Source organism: Cydia splendana, chromosome 23, assembly GCF_910591565.1.
Source record: "Cydia splendana chromosome 23, ilCydSple1.2, whole genome shotgun sequence".
NCBI lineage: Eukaryota > Metazoa > Arthropoda > Insecta > Lepidoptera > Tortricidae > Cydia > Cydia splendana.
Window position 1 is genome coordinate 12,956,161 of NC_085982.1, and position 25,364 is coordinate 12,981,524.

General features: G+C 35.2%; 1 protein-coding gene across 1 annotated transcript in view; it reads left to right on the plus strand.

The window, feature by feature from the left end:
- Window positions 1–8,277: 8,277 nt before the first annotated feature.
- The window catches only part of LOC134801755 (uncharacterized), a 94,853-nt gene continuing 77,766 nt past the window's right edge, over window positions 8,278–25,364 (plus strand). Inside the window, exon 1 of the mRNA XM_063774351.1 lies at window positions 8,278–8,559. The gene's annotated coding sequence lies outside the window, so the exon portion shown is untranslated. The remainder of the gene's footprint in view (window positions 8,560–25,364) is intronic.

Genomic DNA, 25,364 nt, shown 5'->3' on the forward strand with positions numbered 1-25,364 from the left:
AAACATATTCTACGTCTGGACAGGCTGTTGTTATGTCATTTGCGAGTATTAAAAATAGATTGTTTCCAGCGACAGATCCTTGAGGGACGGCGCTGTTACCAGTTGACTCAAGGTCGGATTTAGAGTTTAGCACGTAGGTGCGTTGCTTCCTGTTTTCTAGGAAGGAAGAAATCGTTTTATGAAATGATCCTGTGACACCGTACTTAAACAATTTCTTAAGAAGAAGAGAGTGGTCAATAGTCTCGAAGGCGCGCGACAAGTCGCAGAAGATGGCGGCGACCTGTCGCGAGTCTTCCAGGTGCCCTAACACTCTCCCCACCACGTCCCGCACGGCATCTGATGTCGAGCGACCAGGCTGGTACGCATATTGCTGGCTATTTAATAATCTGTTAGATGTAAAATGATGCATTAATCTATTACTAAGTAGTCGCTCAAATATTTTTGAGATGATAGGAACGAGTGATATTGGTCTATAAGACTTAGGTAGACATAATTCGCCCTTGCCTTTGTATATAGGTTGAACTTTAATTAATTTTAAAATGTTAGGATAGATACCCGCACTGACGCATTCGTTAAATAATGAAAGGAATAGTGATAAGGCTAATGGAGACAAACAATCTATAATATGCGTAGACATATCATGAATATCTTTTGAGGTTTTTCTTTTAATTTTTTTACAGGTTGAAATCATTTCACTTAAGGTGAATGGAGTAAAAATAAGTTGTGGGGGAGATTCATCTAAATAATTTGATAGGTATTGAAGCGCAGTGGGGATGCAAGGTTTCGCGTTGTTTACGTTAGCTCCAACATAGTACCTGTTTAGTAGTGCAGCGGCCGAGGCGGCACGTGCGCTCGCGCAGTCCCCCGCCGACTTGCTAACAATAATATCGATCGCACGGTTTCTATTTTTATTATTTCTACACGTTTCCGCTGATATCACTTTCCATATATTGCGGCACATATTATCACTACTTTTAGAAATTTGGTCGTTTATATAGCTTCTTCTACAGTTTTTTAATAATGCCCAGTATGAGGGTTCCGCCTTTATAAGCTCAGACAGCGACTCAGCGTCATCAGGGTTTCGGGAAAGATTGATCTTCAATTTACTAATGTATTTGCGTTTAGTTCTTATGAGGTCAGTGACCCACACATCGTTTGATACTTTTGCAGGGTGATATTTAATTGGAAAAATATACATCAAAATAATGTTTTACGGTATTTATTACAGATTCCATTCTTGCATTTGGACAGTTAGATTTATTTAAGATTGAGAGCCAGTCGTACATATCTAGGCTACGAGAAAATTCTTGATTTTTACAATGTGAAAAATGTCTTTTTAATATGTGAGAATTCAATGTCCCTTCCTTAATTATTTTAACACTAATTTTAACAGATAAATGGTCAGATAAATTCATGTCATTACAGTGCATATGAGTTATGTCAGACTTAACTACATTAGAGTAAACGTGGTCAATACACGTTTTCGAGGTACTCGTTATCCTCGTTGGTACGTTGTTGAGGCTCTTAAATCCACACAATTTAATAGTATCATATAAATTATTAGTATTGCTGCAATTTGATAATAAATCAATATTTATGTCACCCAGAATCATTACTTTACTATTTTTAATAGCAGTTAAATTTAATAATTCATTAAGTTTAGATAAATATAAGTTTATGTCACCATTGGGTGGTCTATAAATACATACTACGATTAGGTCAAGGCCGATACACTCGATGGCGCACACTTCAAACTGCATTTCGACGGAGAGATCAGTCACTTCTTTGCGTTCCATTGTCAAGATGTCGGCAGCAGCGTACATGCAGACCCCGCCACCCATCCGTGATGGTCGGCAGTAGTGTGCCCGTAGCTGGTAATTCAGTATATTTACAGAGGTTATCTGACTCGATTTGAGCCAATGTTCAGATAGACACAATACGTCGATGTTATGCTGAATCGGGAAGGCTTCGAAACAGCAGTTGAGGACGCAACCGGGATAAATAATTCTGGCCACAGAAGTTTGTGGTCAGCTCAGCTATGTAATCATAAGAACTGTTGTCTTAAAGCCAACTCCAGTACATGCTATCGCTGTGGCCGAAATGTGTGTGGCTGTGACATCATCATCACAATAAGGATTCTCAGAGCTATCTAATCTTCCTCCTTATACAACCCTTCTTAGTTTACCGAAAATATCGTTTTCAATTTAGGAATCGTCGAAAACTCGAAAGTATGAATATGAATTGGCATTATCTCCGAGACCAACTAAAACCAGTGAACTTCAGAAATCTGACGAGGATTATCAGGAACACACCGTTTAAATCTATGACGTTCTTCCCACCCCATAATGCGTAAATTCTTAGAGCAATGCTATAAATGACTAAACCTGTTGACAGAGCAAAAACTGATAATATAATTAAATTTTCCTCCACAACACATGAGTTAATACTCTAAAATAAATCCAATTCCGTTCTAACGTGTCAAGGATGAGATCATGTTTGCGTCGCGTAGTGTCATACTCTTACACTCCTAGTTGACAATTGTTGGACCTTAAGTCTTTGCATTAAGGTTGACGTATTGTCAATTTGTCAGTTAATAGCATAGACGTGTACGTGACGTGAAATTAATACTGGATATTTCGACTTGATTTAGCGACTTTTCTTTACATGGCCACTTTGATAAATGGTCATGTTGATGACATATTGTCGACCGAGGGAAGTCAAATAAGGACACACTTTTTATAATTGTAAGTTTCATGTTTTTGACACGATATCTTGAGTATACTTTATCCAATATTTATGAAATTTGGGAGGAACGTAGCTTAGATAGATACAATTTATAAGTTCGAATATGATAAGGATTGGCTTTAGACTTTTCGATCGGTATAAGGAGTAAGTAAGAGGGATCAAAATGTATGTAGTTCGGGCAAACTACATATGGACATTGGACATATGGGCAATTTTTCTCTCACAATTTCACTACCTAGTAACTACTTACATTAGCGATATCACGAGCTGTCTAAAGACAAAGTAGAATGATGCTCATTATAATGACGGTCAGAAGAAAGAAATTAATATCATAGCCCATAGTTTGCATATATAAAGTATAAACGACACTGCTTTTGATCTCAGTTCAAATGAGTTTTGAATTTGTTTTTTTTCTTATACGCAACATGATACCTCTGTTCTTTATGAAGTTTTTTTCTTGAAACCCAATTGAAACCATAGCCTAAGGCGATCTTATATTAATTTACTTTTAGCGAAAACGGGTTGATTCTAGTTATAATTACAAATCTACAATTGTAGTTATAATAGGTACTCAAACTGCTTGGCACATTTAATGCAGGCTCTAAAATATGATGGTCTAATAATATAAATGACGCAATTCTAGGGAAATGTATATGATAAAGAAATGAGTTCAATAAGGAAAAGCCCGAAGATCGAGTTAAAATAGGAAAGCATGCAACTACGTAATGTTCGTTATAGTTTATGTGGCAAACTGGCAATACATCGTGACCCACAAATGGTCTCACCGGAAGATCAGCGCTGACTTTTGGGTTAGCATTTATGCTGAGGCGGGACCATTTCGTGGTAAACTATTTATTTATTTTTATGTTCAACTTTCTTTGTTATTTCTTTACTTGTGTATGTTATAGTTTATCACGAATAAATGAGATGATTTATGATTTATGATTTACATCACTTTTCAATAAAGAAATGGGTATTCAGGAAAACCCGAAGTGTTTCATTATGATTGACGATGACGGGTATTCAAAAAACTAGAACATACAGATATTTAAGAATGTAGCTAGTTCTACTGTAATAAAATTGAAAGTTCTTGTATATAGGAATCCTCACCTCATGTGGTCGCGACCCTCAGTCATGAGGAATCGAAGAGGAAGAAGAAGAAGTATATACGAATCTTATGATTTGACCTCTCGTCTGTGTATAACACAAGTAAGGATCCTGAGAAAATTATAAGTTAACTTCCTGCGTTTTTCTCGAGAACGTTTTTTGTACTCTATACGGCACGACCGAATTTTGAACTCACGATTTTTGACTACCACACACATATGAAAGGTTAAAAGTCAGTATATTCTGTACACTTGATCCCACCCATTAGTCTAAAGCCACCTGTATACATTATTTCACCTCGATCTAGACGCTAGGTGCGACTCTGTGACTAAAGCTCGGTGACATCATCTTACATGCTAATTTGCCATACCATTCTAAAAAACATCACAACTTCCATACAAAACTCCCCACATACAACCTTCTTCAACTAAACTGCAGTTATTCTAAAACGAAGTAAGTGCCATGCCATGCCATGTTGCTGCTTTTTGCGAAGCTAAACATGTTTGTTTTCAAGAAATCCTGTTTTGTTTTCCTATTAGCGGTGCTTGATGTTTAATTTAAAGGTGAAGGTTGAAGATACGTCTTAATCCATCATTAAATGGTTGTAAATGACATAAACTGACATGTTTTCATGGTTTTTCGACCATGAATGTAAAAAGTCATACTAACGTTAAATTAATTGATATAACCGGTTTCATCAGTTTATCCATTAACTTAATTTATAGCAATTTTTATTTACGTGTTATTTCACTAAATTTATCTCGTTTCGTAGATGATCCTATACCTGCGGGTAAAATTTATCTAGTTCCATAGTGTCGCCTATGTATACAGACCAACTTAAATTCATAGACATTTTGTATCAGGATACCTACTTAAAAAATAACTGGAAAAATTATCGTCTACACATTTATTTCAGTGCCGTTTACTTCTTTGAGGAATGCTTTTAATTTAATTATCATTTTATTACCATCATATAGTTAAACGTTCCTTCCGATTTTATCTCTTAATCTTTCACTTACTAGTATCATTATCCTTGCTTCCACTGTTTCCAGTCACTTCCTCGTTCAAATCCTTTTACGTCTTCCTCTTACCCAATTAGTTTATATTCATACTTTTTACCTGTCGCATACTAAATACCTTTACTAAGGAAAATTACATTTCCTAGAAACATTGCCAGATTTGTAATAGCTCTTGGTCTTGTAGCTGACATACCACGAGAATCTCGTTGGCAAAATGATTGATGAAAATTTTGAAAACTGAGGCAATATGTTTGGGTAACCGCCGCGCGTAAAGGCCAGGTATGCGATGGACTGATCAAATTAAATCTGCCATGGAATAAAGACCCCTGAACGCATTTGCCAGAATGACCTCCAACCGCGGAAAATGGCGAGAAATCGTACGGCAAGCAACATCTGTGCCTGATGTCAGCAGTTGACCACGACACTCTGCAAAGAGTATAACGACTAAGAAGAAGAAGAACCGCTGGGGTAATTGTGTGACCTGAACCTTTGTGTAATGAAATTTGTGTGGCTATTTATTTCGCATATCTTTAACTAAATAATAATTTTCATATAAAGATTTAAAGATGCTTATTCACTTTTCCAATAACGTAGGTATGTAGAGTCCAACCAAGATATTATTACGCTGCATGGCATTTGCAGTGGCAAAGTGTGGCAATGTCATCACTTATGGAACAATACGATGAAAATAAGACGTTTATAATGATGACGCTCCCACACTTAGTTTCTATTCAAATCGGTGCAAAGTTGGCTTAGACGGCCTCTTAACACTTTATATAGTTTTAAATTACGTAGAAAACCAAGCAGGAAAAAGTTTTTAAGTAAGTACGTCAGTTAGTAAGAAACATGCGTTTAGTAGGTGATGGGGCTCTCCGCTGTTTACTAAAAGAGTTCAGTTCATTGAGTGTTCACAGAACTCATTTAGAGATACTTGTATTTTTACACAAATACCGACCGTATTAGAATCATAAATTTAACAGTATTGTGTAAATACTGTAAATAGTAAAAACAGATGTAGATTGTTGAGGAAACTAGACTATTTCCGAACGCTGTTATGAATTATATTTATATCCCTACACTCAAATATAAAATAAGCCAAAATAGTTCACGTGCATTGTTAAGGTGAACATTGCGTTACAAAATAATGACATTTGTAATAGATTCTATGGTTGATACTTACATTAACAGAATCTACAGAAGTTAAAAGAAATGTCAAATCCAGGAAAGATCTGTGGTCATCTGATTCCAAGTGACCTTAACAGGTTAAGACCCTCAGGACCTATCCCTATACGGTGTCTCGTTATGTGCATCCATCACGATCACGATTATCACGAACTGTATTTTTTTACAGATGGATCTTAATTATTATTAGATTTAGATTCCTTACAATTTAGTGTAGTCCCAAACAAAGTAATACTTTAGATATAATTTAGACGTGTTAGTATAAAAAAGGAACTCCCTTTTTAAACCGTAAATCCCAACCGTTCGGCGCCCGCGCACGATAGCTGATCCAAAACAGAAGCTGTTTTGAGTTTTTACCAAGCTCAAGTGGTGCCTAATGGCTTCGAACGTTTGGAGCACGGATATGCCATGATAAGCTTGACATTGTATGGGAGAGAAGATCGATAATCGTTATAGGTGTGGCAAATTGCAAGCTTATTGGATCTAAGCTCATTTTTTGTTACATTCATGTATTTTGTTAAGACATTGACGAAGTAGCGTTGAAAATGATAACAAGGAAATGTCAAGATTGGATAAGAATTGTATGGGAAGATATATCGATACCAGCTTGAGTGGCTTGCAGAATCGTGACTTACAAAAAACGCACTTTCACTAAGAACTCTTGACTAAAAAAAAATCTATTTAATCTGAATTAAGCATATTTTATTTCCATATTGGTGACCTGCATTCTTTTGTCGTGTGTGAGGAAGCGCTGTCCTGCATCGCACTCCATGTCATGACTTGCAGCTACAAAGTGAGATAAACTAAACTCATTAAATCATAGTTTTTGTATCTTTCTAACAAACACAATGTCAATGTGACCCATAAGTCCAATCTACATAATTCTAACTACATATAAGATGCAGCATTCGATTTTAATAGAAGTTTTTTTTAATTATAAAAGTACTTAGAGTAAGTACTTATTAAAAACTTGAGTAGCTATGGTTATTTCTGAGCGGTTTCCTCACAGTCATTATACTGTTTGCAATAGAAGTTGTAGGTATGTTAGTCAAGTAATTTTATTGTCTCCATTTTTGTTAGTATGCCTTTACACTGAATGTGCATTAGCTGTATGTTTTATATTGTGATGTTTCTCCTTGTCAGTCTGCTGGTGAACAAGAAACATCGTTTGAAGTGATTGGAATGTCAGTCAGAAGAATTCATAAGTTGTTTATAAACTTCCTTATGAGTAACTTCGTTTTTATCTGTATCTTATGCTTTTTTATTGAATGCGGTTTTTTGACGTTCATTTTGTTTTCGGAAGTTTTTTCTTTCGTCGAGGTATATATGACACCGTAAGATTGTGAACCCGTTAGTTTACAATCTAACGTAGGTTAGGTTAGGTTAGATTGTAATCTCCCTACCGTCAGTTTTAATTTAACTAGCGATATTATAAACTGACGAGTGTTTACAATTTTACGGTGACATATACAATTTATTAGAAATAGGGTTCAAAGAAGAATAATGATATAGAAATCACGATATACATTTTCAGTAGTCAGAATACTTATATCGCAATTAATTAATCTTTCCTCGTCAAGCACTACTAAAAAAACGTCCTTTATTAAAAATAAAATCCTTTTAAATCTTGTTATTTCTTTACCCGCCAAATTTTCCAAATCATTACTCACAATAAGGATATTTGCGGTCCCAGACCGAGGGTCAAAAAGTCGCGTCACGATAGGGAGCGCCACCGGAAACATTCCTAGTCTGCATTTGAAAAAAAAAAATTGCACCTTTTCTTTAAAACCACACAAAAAATGTTCAACGTCACAAACTCACTAAGCTCAGTCAAGTGTAGGTCTCAATAGAACCATTCTAACTAGTTATGTCTTAACACTATGGTGTCGTTGAACTTTTGACCGATTGCAACCATAAAGTTAACTTAATTGTCAACTTGACAGATCGTCGACAAAGCCTCTAATCGTTGCAGTTGAGTAATCGACGAATTATACAATATATTGTTCAGTGGAATTTGGCCAACTACTGCATAGCTTTTCGCCATATGCTGACCCTGACCATAAACTCAACAGCGATTTGGAAAAAAAAACATATCACAGTCGCATTCCCAAGCGAAATACAACTCTATTTCAACTTGATAAAGTTCAATATAAATTACTCTAAATGGTTATAATGACGTTTGGTTTTACAATAACTCAATGCTCGGTCGTAGCTCTGTCTTACTCGGTTGTATGCATTGTTTTATTGTTATCCTACTCTAACGCACATTCAATTGTAAGTGCACAGGTGCTGGTATCTCCGTCTCGCTCGCACGCATAACCGCGTCGGGTCAGTCTCCGGTCTCCTCTCGCGGACGCACGACGCGTTCGAAATTCAAAATTTCAAACATTAGAAAGTGAAGTGTCGAGTGATTTTTTAATGACCAAGACCCCTAGTGTTGTGCCGTGTTTCTAGTGATGCTCCTGGCTTTGTTTTTTGGATTTGTCGGATTGGATTGTTCTTCCAAGTTGGTACTTTGTTTTCTTTTCGAACTACGAGTTTGTTGCCTTTACTGTTTTGCATTTGAATAGGGAATATTGTTTTGTTGGAAACAATGTTTAATTAACGCATTCCGAATAATTAAAGTAAGTAAACCAATGATGTTTTGCAGGGTAGCTATGTTCTATAAGTTTTTTACACTCGGAGCTTACTTAGTATTTGTCGCTCCAATAACCAACGAATGACAAATTTACTTAAGGTTAATATTAGTAGAATTCTCCTTGTGTACAATTCATACTAAACATAATTAAATACATAGGTATATGACGAATTGACGAAAACTATAGTTTGTCAAAGGACTGTCTCATTTCAATCATAGACAGAGAGAATACTAGCACCCAAAAGAAAAGGATGAGTATAGTTTTCCTGATTCTTACTGAATGACATTATGGTTTGACTAACTATAGTTACAATTTACATATGGACGAAGTAATGCATATTCATATCTTATTGTCACTTATTGCGATAACCTATTTCAAAGGGATAATTCCAGCGCTTACCACTTACTACCACCACAAACAAAATATGGTTACAACTGAAAAAAAAAAACCAGTTTAATAACCTTTAGTAACAATTTTCCCCAACGGCCAGGTTGTCATTTTGACACCTGTCAGTTGTCAGTCAAAAAGTGACGTTTTTGACGTAAAATGTATTAAAAATGTAGTGCCAAAAATTTACTTTTTACTTGCCGTTGTGAATAGTGATGGGCGTATCCTGTTTTGAACTAAACTCTGTTTTTATATGCCAGATACTAATATTAGAGTTTAATTTGCCTGTTTACTACACAAAGATCCTTTACCTTTTGTACCAATTTCGTACTAAAATCACAGGTCTGAAATGAAATGAAATTTATTAATGTATGTTGAATTGTTGTTGTCTGTCGGACGAATTGGGATTATCGACGTGTCATCACAGTAACTGGATTACCAAATAAGCTTTAATCTTTCATATGTGTGGACTCCACACTGTGGAGTAGTCAAAAATCGTGGGTTCAAGTTCAAACCTCGGTTGTGCTCTAGTATCGAAAAAAAAAGCTCGAAAAAAAGTGCAATCCTTACACAGACAAGAGGTTAAGTATCTCAGGTGAATATTATTTCAGTCTCCTCTCTGTGTTTAAGAGTGTATCAGTCGGCCAATAGTACAGGATAGACAATTATGCTGTTAGTTAGGTATTGGAGGTTTCCTTATAACTGCCAAGGCCGTTGGGCCATGTCTGACTCAGATGACCATAGTTTGTTTGTGTAGAATGAGTTATTCATATACATTATACATAGTTCGAAAATTACAATTCTTTAAAAAGCCGTCTAAATCCTCCCCCCTCACGTAATACTTTGTGGAAGTTCCCTCGTGATTTAAGATGCTGATACTATATAGGTACCAACATAATAAAATAACACGCCTTTGTCAAAATTTTGGGGTCAAAATTGTTTGCTGTTTCTACATGGTATGAATGGTATCATATTGTACAGATTATATGATGTTAGTTAGTATAATGTGACATTTAATATAGATTATACTTACATATGACTAAGACAATCAAATTAAATTAGTTCTAGAATTAATCCTAGCCCAACCATATTATATGCAATCCAACTTGCAAATTGTTTTGCTTTAGTACAGACCGCACATAATTAAAACAGAAGACTAGTTCAGTGAACTATAATTGTTTGTGCAATCGATATCGATTTAGCTATGAGCTAAGGAGCTTGGGTTATCGTGAGGTTGCACAGTACTTGTTTTAAATTGTTTTCACCGTCTTGGTCCAGTTTCTTACCCTAGACAGTTTGGCTATAGTAGTTCATTTTTCAAGAGAAGGCCAATGCGTATGATTGTTCATTTATTACACGTTATTCCTGGATAAATGTTGAACATATATCTATTTCAAGTCATACTTAAAACTGTCACAGATTTATAAATTACTTAGTCTCATGTAAGACAGTTATTATACCTATTTGAAATTGATACGAAAATGATTGAACGATAAAAGTTGAATTTGATACATTTATTGCTTATTGCATTTCGTTAGATAGACCTTTTAATGAAGAAAATACCTTCACTCAACCTCCAGACGCAATGTTCACGCAAGGAAAAAACTAAAATGAAGCATTTAAAAATAAAACCACTAAGTTCTTGTTCTTAATAATTCTTAGTGCCCGCTCTAAGGAAGACCATTTCAAATTGAACTTCCTTAAGGTTCTGTTGTATCCTTTAATAGTACAATTTAAACGAAAGGAGACGCCGGGAAGGTCACAAAATAATGGTCCTACAAATCTGGTACCTGAGTTTAAGCCACCGAAAGACTTGTGAAGATTTAAACAATAATAGTTCTTACGCTTATAGCTATTAATAGTATACTTGCGTGAAAAAACAAATTGGACTAAAGTCTGTCTGGGTCTCATAAGAAGTCTCATTTCAAAAGGATGTAAAAAGGTTTAAATGTATTGGAGTTAGTTCGTTTTAAAAGTGAGAGTAAAGCATGATCTCATAGTTGGAACGTGCTCGTTGTGGCTTTTATTTCGAAGGCGCATGTGTTTTCATGCCTTTGATAACGTTTAGTGGTGTTTTACTACTACAACGATAATAATTACGATCGTTTCTAAGGAATGTTTTTAATTGAAGGCCTCGGCACAAGTTCAGCTTGTATGTAATCGTCCACACGGTTAAGTGGCATTTTTTTAATAAACTTTATTGGGTATTTACTTTATAAGTTCCATCGATGGTTAGTTGAAGTTCATTCGGTGAAAGAATATTCTCTACCAACCTGTAGGTATAGCAGTGACAGTCAGTGCACAGGTTCGTATACTAAAATAAAATGATAGATTGCCCAATTTACTACCCAATCCAACTTTAATACGGAGATTAGATTGGGTAGCAGCTTCAGCAAACGAATTATACTATATATTAACCCCACCTGCCAATCCTAAAATTAGCATCTATGACTTCACTAGCTTTTACTGTAAAAAAAGTTATCTTAGACCCTAAGCCCTGACTTTGATAACCCTACACCTTGGTTTAAAAACTATAGCTTGGCCGTCCAGTTAGAAAGAAAACAGGGTACAGTGGTAGGCTGATGATCAGACCGAGGTTAGCCTATACTTCTTTGTGATTCGATATCGATAGATATTAATTTATAATTCTGCAAATATTAGTAATTTCAGCCTCTAAAATCGTCGCAACATGGGCGGGCCAATATGAAGTGCCAAGAACACGATAACAAACATCATGCACATTACAATGTCACACTTGATGGCTGAGCATTCCTAACAACACATAAAGATATAGAAACGACCAGGCCCCAACAATACAAGTATTATCTTACTCTTTATCATACTCGTATCTGTTTCTGTTGAGGTATGAACGGCTTTGTGTCTACGGTGTAAAAAACGACAGCATTTCAAAGCGTCCTGGACATTTAAGGTTTAATTTTCCGTAGGTTTTACTGGATAATCCCAATTTGTGCTGATGTATCTAAATTACCTTTACCTCGTTTTGTCAGTAGATATATGCGTTCACTCTCTTGCGAATATTTTCAAGCAAATGCGGTCGACGATAATTTCTGCGAACCGTCAATAAAAGTTGTATTGAAATAAACAAAGCCGAATTTTTATGACTTTTCGTCGACACAATTCGGTGACCATCCACAAACCTTAAAACAAAGAGATATGGTCTACCAATTGTCAGAAGTTTATTGCTTTATGAAGGGCAGTAGGTGATGGCGCCTAATTTTCTATGAGACGCCGCCGCCCATCCACAATTACAGAAAACATGTTTTTTGTAATCTTTTCCTCCCACAGCGCTTATCTTCATCCTTTTACCCTTTTAGCTTATTTCATGTTGTCTCTTAACGAGCTTTGCTGAGAGACCTGTCCCTTAAGGGTCGCTAGCAAATTTACTCCCGTGAAATGTTCTGTTTACTTTATTTTATTATGCTTTTAGGTGGGCGGGTCATATGAAAGACAAAAAAGTGTCTCCTGTGTCTCCAACTACATATGTTGACTTAAAATTTGTTTGCATTTTTTCTACCTAAAGGTTGTCTGGAAGATATCGCTTTCTAGCGATAAGACCGCCTGTTGTTTACCTTTATTGGAATTGCAGTATTCTCTATTATGACAGGTTAGAAAAATCTGTGAAGTCATAGTATAATTACACTATCTGTTTAACTATGGTTCAAATTTAGCAATGCTTTCAGGTTTTTTTTTCAACTGTTTATAATAAAGCTACGTCTGTGTCTAAAATAAATATCCTCCATCTTTCCACGCTCGCACGGCGTGTTATATTCTCTAGCAGCAAGCTTTGAATTTTTATTAGATTTCTTAACAAACACGGCAATTATTCCTTACCGAGTATGTGGTCATTGGCATTTACTAGTACCCCAAGGATATCTACTTGGACACTTATCGAAAGCGCTTTGTCTTCGTCTATTGCATCATTATTTGTATCCTCCGTTTCTTTCTCACGTAATTTTACTTCTTTCTTTTATAGAATGTGAACGTCTAATTTGAAAGGATTAGTAGTCATAGCTTCTGTCATGTCACCATTATACCATGCCAGTTGATTACGGGCCTTTCCCTTTTCGAGATTCGACCCGCATTCCAGTGGCTTCTGAGTTCTGAGGTCGACCTTATTTGTATTTTTTATTTACGATTTTGACGCTTACATAATTGGTGGTCCGTTTATCATCGAATTCATCGATTAACTGAAACTTATTTTGTGGTGACAGTTGGAATATATGGGACTAGTTAGGACATAATACTTTTGGTAATCGAATCGAACTTTAAAAAATAACGAATAATTAAAACGGGATATCGAGAGACTGTTTTTTGTTTTCAATTAATTACAATACATAGTACACTACGTCATAGTAAAACGTAAGTATTGATGATATACATGATGTATAAACATTATATCATTTAAAAACACAGTAAATACTTACAGTTATACTGCATCATCGAATGGCGTCATTCGTATTGCTTACATTTGTCTTCGTGTAACATAGTGCAAATTGCAGATTTGCCGGGGTGGTTTTATGAGATAGTCCGTTCTTTTCGTACTTGTCGTGTTGAAGTGAAACAAAAGATGTCTCGCAATTAAAGTAGATCTTTAATTGCTTTCTCCACTTTAGCTTTAAATGCTTTTGCAAGAATTTCATTATGCTCGCTTAGATAAGAAATAACTTGCTCTCAGTTTTAAGTAAGTCTGTATTTTTATAATGTCTTCTGAACTTCTACTAGCATTCTTTTGTACAAAGTTCATATATATGTATACATCGTCATCTTATTGCAATATATTAATAGTTTCGAGAAACTATTCTAAAACTTTCTTATGTTCTTTGTCTTATATAATCCTGTCCCTTTATTATTAAATTCATACAGAAAACCCTGTCCACACAAAAGTCCTGGCAGTCCAGCCCTGAGTTCTTCATATACATCCGAATTTAGCGCGCGTGCCAAATGTGCTCTGTATTTGGAGTCGCATAGTGCTCACTAAAGAAACACCCGCTTCATTCTATAAAGTCTTAAGTGAAGTTTAATTATAATGAGGAAACTTCGTTTTAGATTGGAGATGAATCGCTGCGGGGGTGACCTCGTGACGATGCGACACAGACTACCGATATAGATGCACTGGCTTTCTTGAGGATATGTTATCGGACGATCCCTTGGGATGGCCGATGCATTCTGATATTTATGTTCTTATTTTTTTTCATTCGATATGGCGTCAAATATTTTAGCCATGACATTTTGAAGAGGCCAGTAATCTGGCATCTAATTTGGTGTGCTCCAATTTTCATTTTTGAGTTCTCATATCATCGAATGGGCCCAGCTTACCTTGTTCAGATTCAACATGATTTTACAATGTGAAATATTCTAACACTTCACATATTCTAATTAGGTACTAAGAGAACTTCGATATTCTATTTAAAAATTCGTTGTCACACGGTTGATTGGATTTCAACGTGTGACTCAACTCAAAGTGATATATTTGTTATATCGAAAATAGACTTGGATAGTAATTTAAAATTATCCAACATGTGTTAGCTACTTCATAATAATCATAGTTAAGTATGTCGGTCGATTTTTGACCGTAACTATATTTTTCTAGTAAGTAGTCAAATTTTTTGTAGGTTGATCAAGATCATGAATGCTTGATAGATTCTTGTTCCTCTATTTCTCTATTCACCGTTACAATGTTACCTATTATGTCTCTATTGTCATATTGTTGTCGTAAAAAATATTTGGAATATCCAAGTTATACTAATTCGTTTTGAAGATTCGCCACCCTTGACAGACTATTTGACCAGCTGCTCGTAGAACCTTCATCGACACTGTAACTTGATTATAAATCAACCTTATTGGAACGATATAAGGCATATAAGTGATCAGTGAACTGTGATAACTTTTCGAAGTCAATACCAGTGACAGAAGGCTGTTGTAGTGAGTCAATGTTTGCAGCTTAATTGCTGTGACATTGCTTTGCTATGATACTTGTAGTGTGGATACTGATACATTATAATGCATAGCAGAACGTTAGATCACATTTCATTTACAATTTCAGAACAGCGTTATTTTTATAAAGTACTTGCTTCGTTAAAATTACTCCAATTTGAGTAGAATTATCTTCACGCCTTTATGAAAATCAACCCTTAAATTAGAACAGTCAAGTTAATGCTTGTTGCACGTGCTTATGAATTTTTGCGAAGGATTATTTCCTATCCCCAAGCCTTGTGACATGTGCCCATTAATCCAGCTAGAGAAATATTTCATGCAAGGAACTGAGGTGGGATGTGTCATTAGTAATTTGCTTGTTTGAAAAACTTTCTTAATAGATGATATTTTCTATGATATAAAAACTTTTATCATTAACCTTATCCTTGTTTGCTTTATCTCCAAACTACTACTTGTACTCGTAGTACTACTTACTACCTGCACTACCTTTGCAATATTTCTAAATCCTTTAGACATTTTTGCAAACGAATACGACCACCTGTAGACCGTTACTCTTTGTTAAACAACAGGTCTCTCAGGTACTCAACTATTCAATCTTGCTGCAAAAATAGTCTTTATTTTTAGCACATTATGGTCGATATTATAATAACTTGATCAATTGTATTTTTGTGTTAGCTCGCGCTGCTTGTTAATACATTTTGGGGTGTTATTGTGTTTTTTGGGACATGGTCGGTACTTTTATATGTTTATAAGGTGGTTGATTGAACCATGCTATTGTTTAGTCTCGATATGCTCAATGTTTTAGGACTGCAAATGTTAAACCTACACTTGATAAAATCGTCCAGGCGTTTTTATTTTTGTAAGTTTTTCCAAATAATTAAGGCTTTCATTCTTTAAGTAAAGCTGTCGCTGCTTTGACATTACCAAGAAATCATTTTAAAAACTCACATAAACATACATTAGATCGGCCTGATTTCGCAAAATGAATGATTTTCCTACGAAACTCTAGTTTTATGAATATCTAATTTTGACCATTAGGTATGAATCTCAGAATTATCAATTGAAGTGCCAAATAACAGTAGTTCTTTGGAAATCGCGGCAGTTGTAATCTATGCCAATTCGGTAGAACGCTTTTTCACGAGAAGTAGATATGTTTCCAATCCAAAGTTACTTTATAATGTATTTTTCCATGAAAACAGTTTTACCAGAACCGTGTAATACTAATATCGAACATCGATCGAAGTATTTATAGTTACAACGTAAACTATTCTCAGTCTAAACAACGCCCATTCATTGATTCCTTCTTTCTCAATATAAATATCTTCTTCAATTGTTATTTAATGCATACTATGAATGGAATCTAAATCTAATTCTCTTGCCAATATTATTGTTGAAACTGTAATGCGGACTTTTGTATCAGTGCCAAATGATCTGCTTATCACTTGGCAATATTGATATCTATGTATGTTAATAGTATATTTGGGTGTTATTTAAAAGCTATTACGTCATTATGTTATTGTTGTTTGTAAGTTTTTATATTGAGTGTATGTAGCAGGGAATTCAAGATAGATACAGTCGCCATCAGATATATCGGAGCGGTCAATATGCTCAAATTAGTGATCCAAAAGACTCGAGCCTTTGGAGCTCTTTTTTTAGGGCTCGCCTCATCTCTTGAACCCTAGAGCCCTAAAAAAAGAGCTAAAAGGCTCGAGTCCTTTGGATCATTAGCTCAAATATCTTAACAAACACTTAAACGTCGTGATAGCAAAGGTTTTGTACAGGTATTTGTGAACACCTTAGGCGCACTGATATATCTGATGGCGACTGTACTAATTCCAACAGTAACTGGCTAGTAGACGATCTTATGTTTTTTCAATAAGATTTACGAATTCTCAGTTAAAACTGTGGCCGATGGTACAGTTAAAGAATTTCATTTCCTACCCATTTTTTACCTTGTCATAGTGACAATAGTAAAAAAAATAAAAAAAAAGTATTGGGGACATCTTACACAGATCAACCTAGCCCCAAACTAAGCAAAGCTTGTACTATGGGTGCTAGGCGACGATATACATACGTATATAGATAAATACATACTTATATACATAGAAAACACCCATGACTCAGGAACAAATATTAGTGTTCATCACACAAATAAATGCCCTTACTGGGATTCGAACCCAGGACCATCGGCTTCGCAGGCAGGGTCACTACCCCCTAGGCCAGACCGGTCTTCATGTAAATAGTATTTCTAGCGACTTTCTTACTGATTGTCACTGTGACAAGGTACAAAATGGGCAGGAAGTTAAATTCTTGGCCGGTACGGTACAGGCTGTACCTAATACCTAATATAATCTAATCTGATTGTAAGAGAAAATTGCATCCAAATCAAGTGAATTAATTTTGTCTTGTAGGTATACATACATTTATAAATCTTTTGTCAATAAGCTAAGTTCTCTTGGTTAAGTGTGTCTTCGTGTGTGCAGATTGCAGCTTTTATCGTATTTGTTTATTCCGTCAGTTTTCGTTTTACCGTAAATCGAGTTTGCCGCGAATACCATATTTATTTGTCTTCAGGATTCTTTGCTTCCCCTTCCTTATAACCTGTTTTGTTTTCATAAATCTTTACAAAATGTGCTTATTAATACTTAACGTAATTTCATGTGGGACTTCATGTAAACTAGTATAACTTTTAAATCTGCTGTAATAGTTAGCATTTAAATCCCATTTATTGTTAGTTTGGCTTATTGGATTTTGCTATTTTACGTAAACAAATGCCCAGTGCCTTAACTTGAATTCTTATCCTCAAAGGATTTTTGCTCTAACCATTTTTTTCCAATTGGGAATACCGCGATTACCGCGATCTTTCCAGGGGTTAGTAGGCTACAAGATATACGCGCACGTATATACATTCCAATGTTTATTAAATTCATTATCATACGCTTAATGGAGTTTAAGATAACTTCAGTCAAATATTAGAAGCATATTAGGTAAGACTTTTATTCGAAACTTGTTTCAGAAGTTTGTTTATGTAGTTTTAAATTATTATGTCTTAGAATTCTCCCTGGACGCCTCGGTCATTCATTGCGATTATTTCGCTATATCTTATGCATCGTAATTCAAGTTGCTAGTATTATGGGTACGAGTTATTATTGTTGTATGTGTACCATATAGTATAATTATACATGTCATTCGTTCACAGGAATCCCGTTGTGTTTTTATCCCACGTTCATTCGTATGATCTCACCTGCCGTACTAACGAATGATCCATATACCACCGCCACCTTGAAAATTACAACATTCCTATATCCGTCCAGTACAATACCTACCACAAAAACATTCATGACTGCCAGTATAGCCAGCAGCAGAAGTTGCTAAGCGGGCGAGGTGTTCAAAATTACCTTGACACGCTCTTATTCTCTTAACAATCAAGTCGCGTCAAGATCATTTTGAACACATGGCCCGCTTAGCAATTTCTGCTGCTGACTGTACTACCAAGGATACGATCCACATATTTATAATGTGATCTTATGTATATGAGAAGGACTCTGGAAAGCGAAAAATATTTACGATAGTTATTTATACCTACGTATATACTCTGTAAATATTATGTAAACCTGTGTTGTGTACAATAAAGTGATTACTACTACTACTACTACTATATACGTATATGTATTTTTTTTAGTTTTCAATAAAGAAGGAAGTTCGAGAAAATTTTGTTATTTAATAATTGCCAAACTTGTTGAAAAAATATCTAAATATATATTTCTACAAGTGGTATATTATACATTTGTTGACATATTTTAAAAACCTACACCATAATTTTTTCAATTTTTTAAATGAATATTTAATTCTTTAAATTAATATTTAATGTTACGTACTCGCTTTTTCACGCCGTGTGTTTCCCGAAAATGAGGCGCGGAGGGCTGTGTTCAGCTTTGAATACAAAGTATTAATAATGGAGATATGCAAGTGTATGGAATGTTTTATTGGAAATATCCTCCTCTTTTATAATAACAATTTTGGTTTCTTAAATATAAATACTTTTTGAGATATTGGGGAAATAAAAAGTATCTACTTTTTCCCCTTTTTATGTTTATAACTTTAAATCTTTTTTTGTGTGCTAATACACGCTTCGAATACATTTTTCTAGGCATCATTACGAATCTAATGAGGTATCACACGTATTTTTAGTAGTAGTATCTCTATTTTTCGCCGTTTCAGTTTCTCGAGTAGACTAATTAGGTATACACAAGTATTTCCTCTACAAGGTCGGACAATGTAAACAGCGTCTGTTCCGCCACCTGTATCTTTGAAGTGACTCCGATCTGTTCGGATAGTTTGTGTGGAATTTCCTTTGTAGCCGCCTGTTGGAAACACCATCATATACTGAGAAAGATGTTTAAAGGTATTGCAAAGTTTGGTCGAAGTTATTAGACTGTAGTGTCGTCCCTTTCAAACCAATTAATATAAGAAAACGGGACGACACTACAGTGTTGCCACTTTTTAATTTCTACTCTTTTCTGCCACGCTGGAACCATAACATACCGCATGAAATATTCCTCAACGAGGTGGACCAAAGACCTGGAGCTGAAGGCCTAGCCAAGGCGACAATCGTACATGGAGAAACGCCAAAAGAAAAGAAAAAATACGGAATGTCAGATTCTCTATTATTAAGTTTCGATTGGCGTTTGTTATCTCGACTAGGCCCCCTGGGACATTAAAACCAGCTTACGTACCCATTACACCGACCTCCTGTACAGTAGGTAGATTTGCGATACAGTAAAAATATCAACACTCATTGTGCGGTAAATTCCTGTGATGTTTACCGACGTGTGCCTATTGTGGCGTTCTCGGGAGCACCCTAAGAGGAATCCCACATGCCGTCACGTTCTGACTTCAGCTGTCACTGTTGATAGGTATGAGGCTAAATTTGGATGGATTTGTATTGGAAGCAAGTGTTTCGGTGGTCTTTGAAGCGAGATTTGGAATTGTGAAATTCATAACAATTGCATTCATACTGTGAATGCCTTCAATCGGAATCAACCGAATCGTAATCACTCAGGCAAAGGTCAAATGGAGAAAGGGCATAAGTATCTAAATATATATATATTATATATAAAATAGTCACATGAAATAGTTACTGAGAGGCAGCGTACAGCCTAAACCATTGAAGGTAGAACCTTTGTCAAACGTAGTCTTGAATTGAAATGTTGTTGAACTCCTCGGAAAGGATTTTTGGAAATTCAACCCCTATGAGTTTGAAAATGATGTTAATTTTTTTAACGACTTCAATGCCGAGAAATACTTAAGCGGGTGGTTATTTCATACATAGAGATCCTCAATGATTCAGCACAAGGGGAAAATAATATAAAATATGAGTCGAAGTCGAAAGTCCCGCTAGAGCTCCTTCAAACCACAAATCACGTCATATTGTAGTATTTCATTTATCAATCATTTATAATTTCCTTCTTGCTGTGGTCTTATGACCTCCTTAAACGATATTTTACGACTAACTTTTTAACCGCCGTTGTCTATCGTGCTACCTAATTAAATCACTGATAGCAGTGCTGCAGTGGTAAAAAGAAAAGACCCCAATGGTGATGAGGATTATAGCCCAAACTCACTTGTACAATGAGATGAGGCGTGTTTCAGCAGTGGGATGACTTATATTATATATACAAAAGTTATTGATTCTGATGCTACATAGTCTGGTATTGGATAATTATGTGTAATATTGCGTGTATTTTTACGAAGCGGCCGGAAACGAGCGATATCCGAGACTGAAGGCGTTGCCGCAGCTCGCCTTCGATTTCGTTTTGCGATGTTGCAACCAATTTGTTAAAGTCTGGTTCTAGGTTACAGTTATCAATGTTGGAAAATATTCTGACCAATCTTACGTCTTAACATAAAATTGCTGCAAAAATAATAAGATTTCTGTTTGAGAATGTTTGAATCTTACCACTAAATTACCTCGTAGACTTTATCTTTTGATCTGTCTTGCAAAAATAGAAGAAACTAAATAAAAAAGACGCAATTAACGTTACATCTATTACGTATGTATGTATGTATACGTATTCAAATGTTTAGTATTAATAATATCATAAAATGCTTAGTTCGCGTTTAGGGATTGCAATCCAGCAGCGTTTTCAATCCAGCTGGATTTTTGCTGGATCGGTATCAATCCAGCTGGATCCAGCGCGGATCCAGCAGTTTACCGATTTTGCAAAAAAAAATACATAGTGCTTCTACATGTTTTTTTTATTAAAATGAAATAAACCAAACAAAGGGAGGATAATAGGGCGTAATTTAAACTTAAAACTCTTTTCTTGAGATCATTTCTTGCGAAAGTTTATTTCTTTTGAGATCTGTGAAAGTAAGATCTCGTAATTTATTTGTAACTGTTGCTGGTGCTGCCGGACATAAAATTGACACAGTGAATCTTCTGTAAATAACCTTTTAAGCCTGTGGTTGAACGGTTACATGTTACATATCATTAGAATCTTTGAGCATAGCAGACACTTAGGTAATCCCATAGTTTTTTTATCACCATCCTCGTCCATTTTAACGTTTATATTAAAGTTTTTTGTATACATACACAAAACTTAAATCTTAAACGAAAGTTCATACGCGGTTAAATAATCTAGGAACACTAACGATAGGAACTAGAAAGTCGTGGAGTAACTGACTGCAAAATAAATCTAGGAGCGACAGCTTCCACTCCGTGGTCCATAACGGTCAAGCAGATGGCATCGCATTCTCGCGCCGATAAGGACCCGACAAAATATATTAGACAAAACAAAACAAAACTAAGATAGGTAATAAACACATTAAAAAATGTTGGCTAACGGCGTATTGCATAACAATACGACGGTAACGTCAATAACACAAACGTGCAGATGGCACATAACAGTAAACTTTAAGAAAACATCTACATATATTCGGGGGAGTATAAGCAAATATACATATATATAATATAGTAGATTTGGGATGGGCTAAGCGCTGGAACGCTTAAACCAACGGTTTTTATATGTTATTGTAAAGTTAATAACTGTCTAGTTTTTTGATGATTTTTTATTGCGGATCCGCGGCGCTGGATCCAGCGCTGCCTGCTGGATCCAGCAGACCGAAAAATGCGCGGGATCCAGCTGGATTGCTGGATGCTGGATTCAGCAATTGCAATCCCTATTCGCGTTGCTTTTGAAAGGAAACATACAATTATTTCTTCGTCTACGTATAATATCCAAACTGGAAACTGGTATTATATCATAACCTGCTATTATAAAGTCAATGTCATAAATCAAATGAGCTGAATGTCTATAATCTACAAAACGATGCTTAGGCTTAATAACAGGACAGTCTTGTTACTGGAGGCATATCATCCACATTATTTGCTTTTGCAAAAAAATCGTTCCAGTGTTGTATTTTATTTAATATTTTTCCCTTTAGGCGTATTGGGTATCGCAATAAATATTTTATGATATTTGGTCCCCAAAAAATAAATGATATTATATAACTTCGAAAGCATCTTTCTAAAATATTGTATAAACTTAATACAAATTGCTCTGTTTTTCATACCGCGTGCCTGTCTTTATAAATTTTCCTATCCACTCATCCGTCTAAACTAAACAATAATATTAGATAAAGATTATGATGGACGCACGCGCCCGGTTATAGTAACTCGTAAAAACGATAACATTAAACACTCGCGCCTATGATACGATAAAAATATCCCTTTTTATCTTTTTGTTCGTGAAAAATTAGTTTGATGTTTTGCCGGTTTGTGTTTTGATTCAATTTGTATCTCTTTCAATTATTATCCTACTGGCCTGATTGTTCATATAAATTAAATCATGATGAACTTCTTAAAATATATTGTTTATACTTTATGTTTTAGTTCATGCTCGTTGTTTACAACGTTTACAACATGGGAATTTTTCGCCCTCCACGCAAATACCAGCAGTCACCGCATATGTTCAATCTCTGAATCGATTGATAATATCCAGAATCGATTGAGGAATTCCAAAAAGGATTTCAAGATTTATTTATGAATTCTTTTGACTCGATTCACTCAGTCCGATTTAAGTCAATTAGTTTATCAAATCGAGTGAAACTGGATATTTGTAGGGATTTTATAGAAGATAGTTAGTAATTAGGTACCTATGTCTGTTATCATGAATTAGTTAAAAATCCACAAAGAAATATCATAAAAATCTGTTGATGTTTTATGTGCAAACAAAACCAACAATTTAAAGTAAGTAGTCAATTTACATCTAAAACTCAACAAACTAGCAGAAGATAAAATAAAACCTTGTAATTACAAATTTAATCTAAAGAAAGTCCAACATACATAATACGTAACGCGATTCTCTTCAAAGATAAATCTTAATTGCTACCGACGTAATTGTTTAAAATCACAAAGAGTGTTCTCGATTGTTTTCGTACATATAATAAATATTGTTTTTAAAGAGACGGTGCATAAAATAAACAGAAAACATCCATTGATCAGTAGTCGCATAATGAGTGCAGCAAATACCAGAGAAAACAAACTACAAATCACTGAAGATGGTATTCATTGTAAACATACAGTAAATATCTTGACTGCTTCCGCTATATATAAAAACATTCAGCGATTCAATCGGAACGGGTATTATCTTGCTCCAGTTATTGTAACTGTCAATCAATTGAGAAATAAGGTTAAATTGTATTTAGATGCCAATTGAAGGGTATGGAAGGAGATTCACGAAATTGGGATAATTCGTAAATATTTGCTACTGCTGATGTAATTTGTGTCTAAAAATGGTTCTATATCATAGAACCTTAATAATAGGATTATTCTTATATTTATGCAAGTTTAACAAGCCGTTGATAATCGCTTGCCCCTATCAGTCATTTTGACATTTGTGTTTGTTAGACTAAGTATTATGAATAAGGGGGTTAATATCATATGTCCATGAGTAAGTTTGTAGCGTAATTTGCGACTTGAGTAAATTTACAGTTACTTACAAGTTGCTGAAAGGACCCTAATTTTCTGAGTTATTGACTTCTTATGGCACTCCCGGGACGTGGCGGTTGTAGGTAAAAGAGGGGACAAATTCAATAACATTAGTTAAGATTAACAGTGTTTGTCGAGGATAAAATATAAATACTGAATAAACCTAGGCAATAAAAAGATTTAAAGGTTCAACTCATCAAATACTGTAGAGGCAGATAAGGTAGATTAGATAACATCAATTGTGCTGATTAGTTTATTCCGTTTATTAAATCTGGTTTTGACTCTTTGTACTCGTAAAGATATAGCGCAAAACACAGCAACGTACAAATACTAAATGCATTCTCTACCAGTAAATAAATAATATCTTGTACAGCGAAGCGTCCAAAACTATTTAACATATGACGTTGTTATATCGTGGAAATCAAGGGGAGAGGCCTTTGCCCAGCAGTGGAACACTCAGATAGGCTAGGAAAGAAATAACGCTGTTACATATTTTGGCCAGCTTCCTTGTACAAGTAAATTCAAACAGAACATTTATTATTTATGTATATCAATAAATTATCATCGGCCATTATCGTCAAGTCACCAATGTTCGCTTCCTGATCATAATCATCGACATATTTCATCCCTCATATAGCCCGCGTCCTTTTAGATATGACATTAAAGATGGATGAACGTCTAGATTCCTGTGACCGATGGCTGGAGGCTAAATCTGTGCTCAGACTGCACTTACTGTGCTTTGCTGTAAGTACTGACTATTGGTAGTTCTTATGTCTTGGCAATAAGGTTCAAGAATGGTAAAGTTGATATGTCTAGGTATACGGGTGTTTGAGTCCTGGTGGAGTCTCTACAAGATTGAGTAGAAGGGCAAATTTGTAATGAAAGAATTGAAAATTAAATTAACTGGCTTCCTTACGCAACCACGTAACTTTTCGGGATGTAAAGCCATAAAAAGTTATATTTTTATGAAATGAAAGCATGAAACTTAGCTTGCTCGGTATTTTGACTTTACAATTTCTTTTTAATTACTTAGACTAAAATTATCAGAGAAATTTTCGAGAATCAATTGACAAATTTAATACAGTTAAATAGTAAATCCTTTCTATTAGCAAAATAATATCAAAGGGAAATGATTACTTCTAAAGCGATGAAACAGCTATAATAGGGCAGGATTCGAACCCACAACACCGCACCCCAGAAATAGAGAAAAATCAATGAAAAACCCCAGGAAACTACGCCAACCTGCCAAGTGACACGTAATGTAAATTACACGCGAAGGGGACATATTTAGTAGTTTAGTAGCAGGATGCGCTTCCGGACTGTACTAATTTTGTACCT